Consider the following 12,672-nt stretch of genomic DNA (forward strand, 5'->3'; position numbering starts at 1 on the left):
CAATATTTTCGGGATTATATCAAACAAAATGAAAATTCATTATAAATACCAAATAATGGAAGTTCATTATTCCTAATACATAGAGTGGGACCCGCTTGAGAAATAGAAAATAGAATAAAAAAATATTGGACGAAATTAAGTGTCCGTCAAGAATATGAAGAAATTTGCACTCCTTATGAGTAGGTAGAGCTGGCAAAACGAACCCGACCTGATGGGCCCGCCCGTGTTTAGGGCTGGGTTGGGCTGTACAAAATGTAGGCCCAAAAAAACCTGGGCCTAAAAAGCCCACCCAATCAGCCCGCCGGGCTGATCGGGCCTCGAGGCTGAAAAGCTCGAGGTTTTCGGGCTAAAAAGCCCGCCCAGTTGAATTTTTAAAATATATTTTTATTAATTTAATTTTAATTAAGTATTCTATTTTTAATTTTATTAATCTAATTTTATTTGCGTATATATGCGTGTTACAGTATATATATATATGTGACTGAGACGTGGATCTCTTTTGAAATGTTTGCTCTTTTAAATATAGGTGACTGCCATTTAATTCTAAGCAATGAAATGTCTACATCATTTGTCTTTATACAATTCTATAACACGTATTTTTCATTCACTTCTATCATTTGGAGTATTATTTGAATATTTGTTATTTGGACTTGGAGTATTATTTTTTAGTTTTCATTTATTTGTCGGACTATTTAAATTGATTCTATTCATGTTGAATTGTCAATTGTAGTAGACTAGTAGGATTTTATATTTCTATTTTGTTTATAATTATTATTTGAATTTATTTTAGTTTATTTAATTTTTTGTAAAAATAACAACAGGATTTAATGAAAAAAAATTATTGGGCGAGTTTGGCCCGACTGCCAGGTAGCCCAGTCGAGGCTGGGCTGGGCCGGGCCGACAAATTGGTAGCCTGGTCGATTTCGGCCCGGCCAACCCGGCCCGATAATTCTCAAAAGCCTGTTGGGCCAGGTCGGGTCGGACCGGCCCGCCCGTTTTGCCAGCTCTATGAGTAGGGATTGCAACCCCTTCTACTGTTTTTAAATTAAATTCAAAAAAAAAGTTACAAAATCAACAACATCTAGTTTACATCATAAAAAATATTGCACAAAACATATTAATGTAATACAAACTCTCAACATAGAAAAAATCTCAATGCTCAAGTCAATGATAACAAGTCTTCCAAATTACATTTCCTAAGAAAAAAGTCTACATAGTGTATTATTTTTAATTTTTAATATATTTAATATTATTCACAAAATAAATATAAAATATAATATATATATATATATATATATATATATATATGTATGTATCAAATAAAACGGATCCATGGGTTGGATTTGGGTCGGATCTGGATCTGGTCTATTTTAAAAATTGATATCCAAATCCGTCAGGTCCAAAAAATTGAGATCCAGACCCTGAAAAACGGATCTAGATCTACGGATCTTGGCCGAGTCCAAGATCTACTGCCATCCCTACTTATGAGATGTTGATGGGCTAATAGCCCAAAATCACAATATGGAGAGGTAAATATGTTAGGGGATTATATGATATGGAGCTATTCGCTACTTCTCCTTTTCATAAATACTAAAAATAACTTGAATTATGATATGATATGCGAAAATTCTAGGTTCACTTGGTGCTTTCAAAACATAAGAATTCTCTTTTTTTAAGAACCATAATTTTTTTTCTTCTGCATAATTAAAATTTTATGATCCATAAGTTTAAAAACTTCATGTCGCAAGAATATTTTGAGAGAAAAAAATTATTTGTATGAAATTAGGATTTATATAATAAGAAAATTATTATATTCAATTATGAATATTCAAGTGAATTTAGAATTTTCACGTCAACTTCAAGTTTTCCATGTTATTATTCGAGTCCGAAAGTGTAAGTTCATGCCATTTTTATAAGTTTTATGAATATTGAGGCTATTTTTTGTATTTAATAAAGTTCGTGCTATTTTTACATATAACTTCAAAGTTCATGTCATGTTTTTGTAAGTTCATGCAATTTTTATGAATTCTGAAATTGCACATATTCTTTAAAAATTTCCTCAAGATCCATATCTTTTTGTTTTCTTCTAAATTTTGTCTGGTGATTGGTTTTCTTCTACATGGCTCTCGGAAATGACAAGGTGGAGGTCGAAAATAACACTGTAGCTATCATAAATGACACTTGAACTAAAAATCTTTCACTTGGACTAAAAAATAATATTTTTAAAATAAAAGAATACCCTACCCCTGTCGTGTTCCCCTTTCCTCCCAACCCAAACCCTAATTTTCCCTTTCCCCCACCCGCCGCCGCCACCCCTCTATCGGGGATACCTTAAGAACACACACAAATACCTTAAACATGCGTCAAGAACATACAGAAATCTTCCTCATGTCTTTCCGCTCTATTTTCCAATCTACCACCGCCGCCTCTAAAATTTAGCAAGGTCGACGTCATGGCTCCTCCATCGACGAGGTTGACACTTCGGCTGTTGGCAGCGAGCAACAACGACCAACAAAAAAATCGAATAAAATTTCTAGAAACAACATCTTAATCGAGTAAAACACAAAATCAACACTTCTCCAACCATCCCCAATCGAGTAAAACAACGACCAACAAAATCGACACTTCTCCAATGAAGGCGATGGCGGCTGAGAAGGAGAGCGAGGGAAGTGTGAGGATGGAGACGAGCTGAATCGAGTGAGTGTCGAGGATGACAACGGAGCTGCCGACGGCATAGGAGAGGAGGTCGGCCGTCCTTCCACCGGACTTGTAGGGGGGAGAGGGGAAAGAACGACAGTTTGGGGAAGGGAACAAGTTTTAGGGTTTTTTTTCAAGTGTCAATTTTTTAGTCCAAGTGTCATTCCCGGCGACCACTGTGTCTTTTTTGATCACCACATGATATTTTCGACAACCACATCGACAAAAAATCGATAATTGAATAAAATTTAGAATAAATAAAAGGTTATGGATTCCGAGGAAATTTTAAAAGAATACGTGCAATTTCAGGATTCGTAAAAAGAAATTAGATTTATAGACAATTACCTATTTTCTAAAGAGTAAAATTTTGAATTAGTCAAAATGAAACATAAAACACAATTTATGGCCACTAATTGAAAAAACATAAAATTTGGCAATTTTTATTAATTTCAGACGTTTTTACCCTTAATGAGGTAGACCGGGTAGGATCAGGCACGCGGGTCGCGTGTCGGGTCGGGTTAGGCACTTATGGCACTATTAGTGCCATAAGTGCCAAGATTTTACTTGATTTTATTTTGGATTTCCGTTGGCACTTATGCCATAAGTGCCAACGGAAATCCAAAATAAAACCAAGCAAAATGGTCCTTTTGGCACTTATGACACTAATTGTGCTATAAGTGCCAACAGAAATTCAAAATAAAATCAAGTAAAATCTTGGCACTTATGGCACTAATAGTGTCATAAGTGCCAACGGAAATCTAAAATAAAACAAAGTAAAATGGTCTTGCCATAAGTGCCAACGGAAATCCAAAATATAAAATCAAGTAAAATGGTCCTCTTGGCCAAACGTGCAGAACAAATACAGAAACAACAACAATAGAATCAATAAATCATGATGTGAAGAAGATGAAGCACATGAAACAAACAAGCAAACAAACAAAAAACCCTAAATAGATCATCTAAACCCTAAATGGATAATCTAAACCCTACGGGGAAGTGTTTAAAAAATGGTCTCTTCATGAAACAAATACAGAAACAACAACAATAGAATGAAGAAATCACGATGTGAAGAAGATGAATCACATGAAACAAACAAACAAACAAAAAATAAATAAAATCTCGCACCAAAACTCGCCGGATCACTACAAATTTGTCGAAAGCGGCGAGAGAGAGAGAGAGAGGGGGAGAGGGAAAAACGACTGCGGAATTGAAATCACGATCGATTTCTACAGATTTCTGCAATTCATCGACGCGGAAGAGAGAGAGAGAGAGAGATAGAGAGAGCAAGAGGAGGGAAGCACGCCGCCGAAATTAGAATCACGATCGATTTCTACCGATTTCTGCTCTTCATCGACGCGGAAGAGAGAGAGAGAGAGAGGAGGGAAGCACACCACCGGAATTAGAATCACGACCGATTTCTACCGTTCATCATTGACGCGAAAGAGAGAGAGAGAGAGCGCGAGAAAGAGAGGAGGGAAGCTTGGGTCACACGTACTGTCGCAGCCCGCCCTAACTAGGGATAGTTAGGCCGAGTGATCCACGACTAGGGATGGGGTTAAAGAAGAAAAGAAAGAAAGGGGCGTCATTTAAAACCGTAAAGCTTACTCATTTTAATAAAACTCGTCATTATTACTCATTAATGCTTAATAAAACAGTCTAATGAAAGACAACGTAAAACTCAATTAAAGCATTAAAGAAAGAAGACATAAAACTTAATAAGACATTAATCAAGTTATTACATCAACAGGAACCATCCTCTCATTCCGTCCCGCCAAAATCCCTTTTTCAAATCCTGGAACATCTTTGTACCTCCAGGGTGAGCGGTGTAAGGTGTGTCATGAGCCTCACTCATGATCTTACTTTTAAGTTCATCATCGTGGGAAATGCATATTCTCCCCTCAAACAAGATAGCATTGTCTGATGCTTCTTGGTAATTCTTGAGATCTCCCGTCCTTATTCTCTCTCGTAACTTTTCCATTTTCTCGTCCTTTCTTTGTGCTTCAACCACCATTTTCCTCAAACTAGGCATCGTCGCAACAATACTCGCTATTGTCCCTGGTGGTTCTATCACTTCTATCCTCATTTTGTCAAAGTCCTTTATAAGCTCATCCTCCCTCGTAAAGAGACATCCTAACTTTGACGAGACTTTTCGGTTCAATGCGTCAACTACTACATTGGCCTTTCCGGGGTGATAGTTAATGCCGCAGTCATAATCCTTTACTAATTCGAGCCATCTCCTTTGTCTCATGTTAAGATCCTTTTGCTCAAAAAAGTATTTCAAACTTTTGTGGTCCGTGAAAATCTCACATCTACCTCCGTAGAGATGATGCCTCCAAATTTTCAGGGCATGCACAATAGCTGCAAGTTCTAAATCACGCGTTGGATAATTTATCTCGTGGGGTCTAAGTTGTCATGATGCATAGGCTATAACTCTTCCTTCTTGCATCAAAACACATCCTAGCCCATTCTTTGACGCATCTGTGTAGATGGTATACTCTTTATCCATTTCTGGGACTGTCAGCACTGGTGCTGTAGTCAATCTCCTCTTGAGTTCTTGAAAACTCTCTTCACACTTCTTTGTCCAATTGTACTTAGCTTCTTTTCTAAGTAGTTGGGTCATCGGTCTTGCTATCGTGGAAAATCCTTCAATAAACCTCCAATAGTAACCTGCTAAGCCTAAAAAGCTGCGAATCTCGTTAGGCGTAGTTGGTGATCTCCACTCATGTACAGCTTGTACCTTGGCGGGGTCAACCTTAATCCCTTCGGATGAAACAATATGTCCTAGAAACGTTACTTCGTTCAACCAAAATTCGCACTTGGTGAATTTGGCGAAAAGCTTCTCAGCTCTAAGCGTTTCCAACACTACTCTCAAATGTTGTTGGTGCTCTTGCTCATTCTTCGAATAGATGAGAATATCATCTATGAAAACTAGAAAAAATTTATCCAGGTATTGATGGAACACTCGATTCATGAGATCCATGAATACTGCTGGTGCGTTCATCAAACCGAATGGCATAACTATGAACTCATAGTATCCATACCTCATTCGAAAAGCTGTCTTAGGTATATCCTCCTGTCTAATTTTCAACTGGTGATAACCCGATCTCAAGTCAACTTTCGAAAAAATGCCCGCTCCTCTTAATTGATCAAACAAGTTATCTATCATTGGCAAATGATATTTGTTCTTGAGTGTCAATTTATTCAGCTCTTGATAATCTATGCACATTCTTAACGTGCCATCCTTCTTTTTGACAAAGAGGACTGGTGCTCCCCACGGGGATACACTTGGTCGGATAAAACCTAACTAGAGTAGTTCTTATAGCTGAATCTTCAACTCTTGTAGCTCTTTAGGTGCCATTCTGTAGGGTGCCTTCGACACTGGTGCTGAACCAGGTTCTAAGTCGATAGTGAACTCCAACTGTCTTGTTGGTGGCAATCCTGGTAAGACCTCGGGAAATACATCTCCATATTCCCTTACCACTGCTACATCATCTAAGTTTTTACTTGATCCTCCTTCATCATTCAAGTAAACTAGGTAAGCTTGTGCTCCTTTCATCTTTACCAACTTCGACGCTTGAAGTGCCGAAATAATTGGAACTCTCTTCCTTCTATCTATGCCATAAAAACTCATCGGTTCCTTCCCAGGTGGTTGGAAAGTTATCTTCCTCTTCTTACAGTCAATCGTGGCAAAGTTCTCTGCTAACCAATCCATCCCTAGAATAATGTCTACGTCCCACATAGGCATTAAGTGCAAGGTTCTTGCTTTCATCTTTAGTGATCCTAACTCAAGCTCTACGTTAGAAATCACGTGAGAAACTGTAGTAGCTTTTCCTACAGGGGTAATTACTCTCAACTCGGGTGTAGCTCGTTTAGGTTCTAGTTTGAAAGTATCTACGCATGCTTGAGCAATAAAAGAATGCGAAGCTCCTGTATCAAACAAAACTATAACTGGTACATCCAAAATCTTGCCCATACCTGTCAGGTTTCCCTGATTTTTCCCGGGCTGTTTCTAATTGAGTGCAAAGGCTCTCTGATGCTGTGGCAGTTGTGGTAGTTGCTGCTATTGCTGCTTCTGTGGACCTTGCGGCTGACGCTATTGTTGGGGCGGTTGCGGATACCCCATAATGGCTCTCAAGGGCTGAGCCGAATTCTGATTTGGCTTCCCTCCTACCATTCTTTGTTGTTTACTCGGGCAGTGCGACGAGTAATGACCAGCTTGTCCATAGTTGAAGCAACTATTAGATCCAGCTTTGCAAACCCCCAAGTGCATCTTGTTGCACTTGGCACACGACGGTGTCCTCTGTTGTCCTGACGACTGTCCAGGGTATTGCTGTTTACCCTGTTGTTACTGGCCTTGTCCTTGCCATTTTCTTTTTCCACTCTGTGCTGGAGGCACAGTCTGTTGTCCTCCAGATATTTTCGTCTGAGTCAACGGCGGTGCAGGTGCTTGCAGTACTTTTTCTGGCTGCATAGCTAACTCCATATCTAAGGCTCGATTCAAAGCCTCAGTGTATGACAGTGCGGCCTGACTTGCCAACACTACCTTAATGTCCTGCCTCAAACCGGCGCAGAAAAGCTCAGACATCTTCTCATCAGTGTCCACTTTCTATAGAGCAAAACGTGATAAATCACAGAATTCTCGGTCATACTTTGCAACCGACTTCTTTCCTTGTCTCAAACTCCCAAATTCAGCCTCTCGCTGCTTTCGATAACTCCTCGGTACATACTTCTCAAAAAGTGTAGCCTTGAATTGTTCCCAGGTGTAGTTCTCAATTTGCTCGGGTGTCAGAGTCTTCTGACGTGCTTTCCACCAGTAATCGGCTGATCCGGTTAGTTGGAAGGACATGCACAACGTCCTCTCCTGATCATTACACCTGAGGAACTTAAAGATCCTCTCCAAAGCTCTCACCCAGTCTTCCGCCTCTTGTGGACTTCCAGTCCCACTAAATCCGGGTGGATTTTGTCGAAGAAAAAGTTCTTCGACTCTCCTCTCAGGTTGCGGTGGTGGCGCGGGTGTATCTTCCCGTCTATCATCTAAATTACGCCCTTGGTTGCGTCTCGGAGGCATTCTGTATTAACAGAAGATAAATCTCACATCAAACAACCTTCTAAGCTTCGTCAAAACTAAACTCAACATACTAACTCAACTCAAGAAAATAATCACGCTCAACTCGACATTCATAAAAGAAATAAAGCTCATCAATGCTAACAAAAGACCACTCTGGTCAACCATATATACCCATCATAAGATTGCCTCCTTAGAGGACTTACAAAAAAAAAAACCATAGTACTTAATATGATGTCACTCTAAGCTAACATCATAAATAGTACTATGTCTCGGCGTGAACCTCATACGGTCATTTCTATCGGCTACTCATCTAGTTGCTACTCTAGCATACTAGGAACATCTATCTATATAGCATCTATAGGACAATATATACACATGCCTATCTAAGCAAGTCAAAAACATCAAATACTAACCTCTCCCAACCATATATACATCATAGCATAAAGAAAACAACTGCTGCCAGGGCGTACTACCCACACTCTCGTGATCCTCCTCGGCCCTAGCCTCCACTGGATCCTCCATCGGCTACTCCTCGTCCTCATCCTCGACTCTAGCCTCTATCGGATCCTCCATCAGCTCCTCCTCGTCCTCATCCTCGGCTCTAGCCTCTATCGGATCCTCCTCAAATACGGACTCGATGGCTACCAACCTCTCCTGGAGCTCCCGGTGCGAAAGACATCCCGTCAACAGGTCCGCGTAGAGAATCTGAGTGTCTGTGACGAATCCCATCTCATACGGGTCCAGTGGCTCAAGACGGCACGTCCCAACTGGAACCTGATGCTCTGGATCGTCCTCGGCAGACCTCTGAACTCCGGCGAGGCGAGATCCTCCAGCCTCGCACTGGTCCTGGCGACTATCTCCAGGAACAGCGGGAATAGTAGGTGAGGGTACACAGTATGGAGATGGAGTATAGTACGGAGATGGTGGCCTGTCAACTGAACTAGGTGATCGTACAACCAAAGGGGCTGGAGCTGGCACTGACTCGTCACGGTATGACCCAAACTCGAGCGGCTCAATCGCAAAAGCTCGGGCCAAATCAAACGGCCTCTCGTGCGGCCCAATCGGGGGAACTCCCCAAGCCAGAAACTGTTGGCTAACTATGGCCACGAAACCAGTAAAATCTCCGTAGAGATCAAAGGCATGCCCCACTCGGTAGATGTAATGGGGGGCTATAGCTCCTGCCCATCTCTGCCACTCGTCCGGCAGCAAACTGACTAGGCACATGATGCCATCCAGACTAGTAACCCCTGCTCGAAGGCTGGCTTCTAGCCACAGTCTATGGTAATGCACCAGAAACTCTGCCAACGTGTCTCTGTGGCAGATGCCATACGTCTCGTACTCATACCTGACCTGTGCTGGGGTCGATCTCACAGTCGTCCGCTTTCACGCAATACGAATAATCCTAGCCATCCTATAAGGAAAACTTAAAGGTGACTCGAAGAACTAACTCAGCTCAACTCAGGAAACATAAACAAGCACATCATAACTCAAACAAACAAGTACTTAAACGCAAAGCTAATTCTCTCAAGCTTTAACTCTAAGTTCTCATTCCATCCTTCTACTTAGTAGAAAATCTCTCTAAACAATGATATTAGATTCCTCCATCTAAATCATCGTGACTCATCACAACTGCTCAAGCAATTCTCATCACAAAACATCTGAAATACATCACATCATAACTCATCATATAACCTCAACATCATGCTCAAAGTGTAACATCATAACTCCACGTATAACCTCAACATCATGCTCAAAGTATAACATCATAACTCATCATATAGCCTCAACATCATGCTCTTCAAAATTTAATAACAATTAAACTTTGAAATTTTACATACCTCATTGAGCTTGGTGTGATGGTGCGCTGAGCTCATGGTTGTTAATAACTATTAGCCTAGTGACTCATTCTAGACTAAACTCAAGACTTCTAATTCAAAGCTTTAACCTGCATGCCAAAGCTCTGATACCACTCTGTCGCAGCCCGCCCTAACTAGGGATAGTTAGGCCGAGTGATCCACGACTAGGGATGGGGTTAAAGAAGAAAAGAAAGAAATGGGTGTCATTTAAAACCGTAAAGCTTACTCATTTTAATAAAACTCGTCATTATTACTCATTAATGCTTAATAAAACAGTCTAATGAAAGACAACGTAAAACTCAATTAAAGCATTAAAGAAAGAAGACATAAAACTTAATAAGACATTAATCAAGTTATTACATCAACAGGAACCATCCTCTCAAACTTAAAGTACGACATGACATAACATGGTACCAAAAGTACTCTGCAGCGGAAATGTAGCTAGACATATGTATGAGGACATATTCTAGACAGGTTACATATTTATTAACAACCTTGTAACTCCGCTCAATGCAGCACCATCATCACACCGGCTCAACCTGCACATTTTTGAAAAACATATGCAGGGCTGAGTACAAAAGCACTCAGTGAACACATGCCAAACATCTCATCTCATCTCATCTCATGGTTTATAAAGCTATAAATATTGTCATTGACATACTTTAAACAAAGCATAAGGGATTTATCTAAAGCCTTATGTTTGCAAACTCATTTTCATTTCTCAAAGTTGACTGGCCAGTTTATGTTCTCAAGTAAGTACCATATCTGTTAACTCATGTACTGAGAGGGAGGCCTCCCTCTGCAACACTGCGATCGGCCAACCTGAAAGCTGACTCACGATCACTATGTACACTAATTCTACCTCGCGTAGAACCAATATCATTTCTCATACAGATAGATAACATACTAAAATCTCAAATATTTGGCAATGCAATAACTTCAAAATAGGTTTACAGTTCATCATACATCAATAATTTAAACACGTAAACATCTTGAAAATAGTTTCTCAGTTCACCATTCATCAATAATTTAAACGCGTAAACATCTTGATTTTAGCGTAGAAAAGCCCACCTCGTTGCGTCTCTGCAAACAGGTAACGTCACTCTCTCTCTCTCAAGTCGTCACTTCTCAAACAGACCTTCATCGTTATGAAGAATCGATGAGAAGAAGGGTCATCATAACAGAAAACTCACATAGGGAAAATAAAACTTAACACTTAAACACTTAACTCCTCTGCCCTGCAGAGCTGAAACTCCCTCTGCAGAGCTGAAACTCTCTTTGCAGAGCTGACTCTCTCTGTAGAGCTGACTCGGCAGAGCTGACTCTCACTCTGCAGAGCTGAAACTCTCTCTGCAGAGCTAACTCGGCAGAGCTGAAGCTCTTCCTGCAGAGCTGACTTGGCAGAGCTGAAACTCACTCCGCAGAGCTGACTCTGCAAGGCTGAAACTCTCTCTGCAGAGCTAACTCGGCAGAGCTGAAACTCTCTCTGCAGAGCTAACTCGGCAGAGCTGAAACTCTCTCTGCAGAGCTGACTATGCAGAGCTGAAACTCTCTCTGCATAGCTAACTCGGCAGAGCTGAAACTCTCTCTGCAGAGCTGACTCGGCAGAGCTGAAACTCTCTTTGCAGAGCTGACTCGACAGAGCTGACCACTCGCAGAGCTGACAACTCGCAGAGCTAACTCAACCCGACAAAGCTGAACTTCATCAGTCAGAGCTGAACTCAACAGCACTACAACTGCCAGAGCTGACTCGCCCGGCAGAGCTGAAATCCACACGTCAGAGCTGACCAACCCGGCAGAGATGACCACCCGTCAGAGCTGGATTTCACGCTGCCAGAGCTGATTATGCTCGGCAGAGCTGGAATTCACGCAGCAAACTCACCAAGTTCAAACTCACGCATGCTCTGCAAACTCATGCAAACATCCTACACATTTCCTACCATTTCTCCAAACATCAAACTAACTCTAACATGCTCAACTCTAACTTAGAACACAAAACTCAAGAAAAAACTTAGCATGCATTTCTAAGTTCACGCAAAGTACAGCCATCTCTACAACCTACAACTTAACATGCTTGGTAAATACAATATTAACAAAGAACAAACCTAGCATGCTCCTAAAACACAATCACAAGTTACAACGATTAACAAAAATCGAAGAACGAGTGACGACGACGAAGAACACGGACGACTGCCCTCATGGATTCCATGGCTAGGGTCCGAACCATTCTTAACTCATTCATTAAACATGCTCGACATTTACCCAAGAACAACATACTAAAAACTCACGACGATCCGACGGTGTTTCAAAATAAAGTCGAGAATCGACGTTTTTCGACGTCGACTAAAAACGAAAATCAAACCATCAAAACGTAGGTAGAGATGTTACCTACGTAAAAACGTGCTCGAAAAGGTGCTCAGCGCTCATCTCGGTGCTCAAAACGGAGCTCAAAAGCTCTAAGAAAGCTTTAATGGAGGTAGTGTGTGTTCTTGGTGTTGTGTGTGTGTTTTGCATGAGAAAGGTGGGCTGTGGGCTGACCCACAGCCGCCTATTTATAGGGGGGGAGCTTTGGGCTGTTGGGGGGTGGTTGATGGTAGGGTAGACTTAGATATTTAGGATATTAATCCCACTTAGTCGTTAAATATCTCGTTTTAACGACTAAATACCCGTACTCTTCGTTACTCGCCCTCTCGACTCCCACTCACTTTCATCACACTCGTAATTCTATATAAATATAGAAAACGTAAGCTCGTTCTCGAAATTGTGATAAACGAGCTTGGTTCGTTTATCGAGAAGTTTCGATTTACTATTCACTCGTCGTCCAAAAATAAAAACTTTCGTCATTGGACTCGTATCGAAAAAATAAGAATATTTCTCGACGACGTGCACGTAAGATTTTTGAAAGTCGACAAAAAGACTAAATAGCAGTATTTTACTATTCATCATCAAAAAGTCAAAAATTTCAAAAATGTCTTAACGGACTCAGATCTCACTTCCGAGTTCACCGTTCTCATTCAAATAATTATCTCGAATTATTTGAAAACTCAAACT

This window comes from Salvia miltiorrhiza, chromosome 6 (assembly GCF_028751815.1).
Source record: "Salvia miltiorrhiza cultivar Shanhuang (shh) chromosome 6, IMPLAD_Smil_shh, whole genome shotgun sequence".
In the NCBI taxonomy this organism is placed as follows: domain Eukaryota; kingdom Viridiplantae; phylum Streptophyta; class Magnoliopsida; order Lamiales; family Lamiaceae; genus Salvia; species Salvia miltiorrhiza.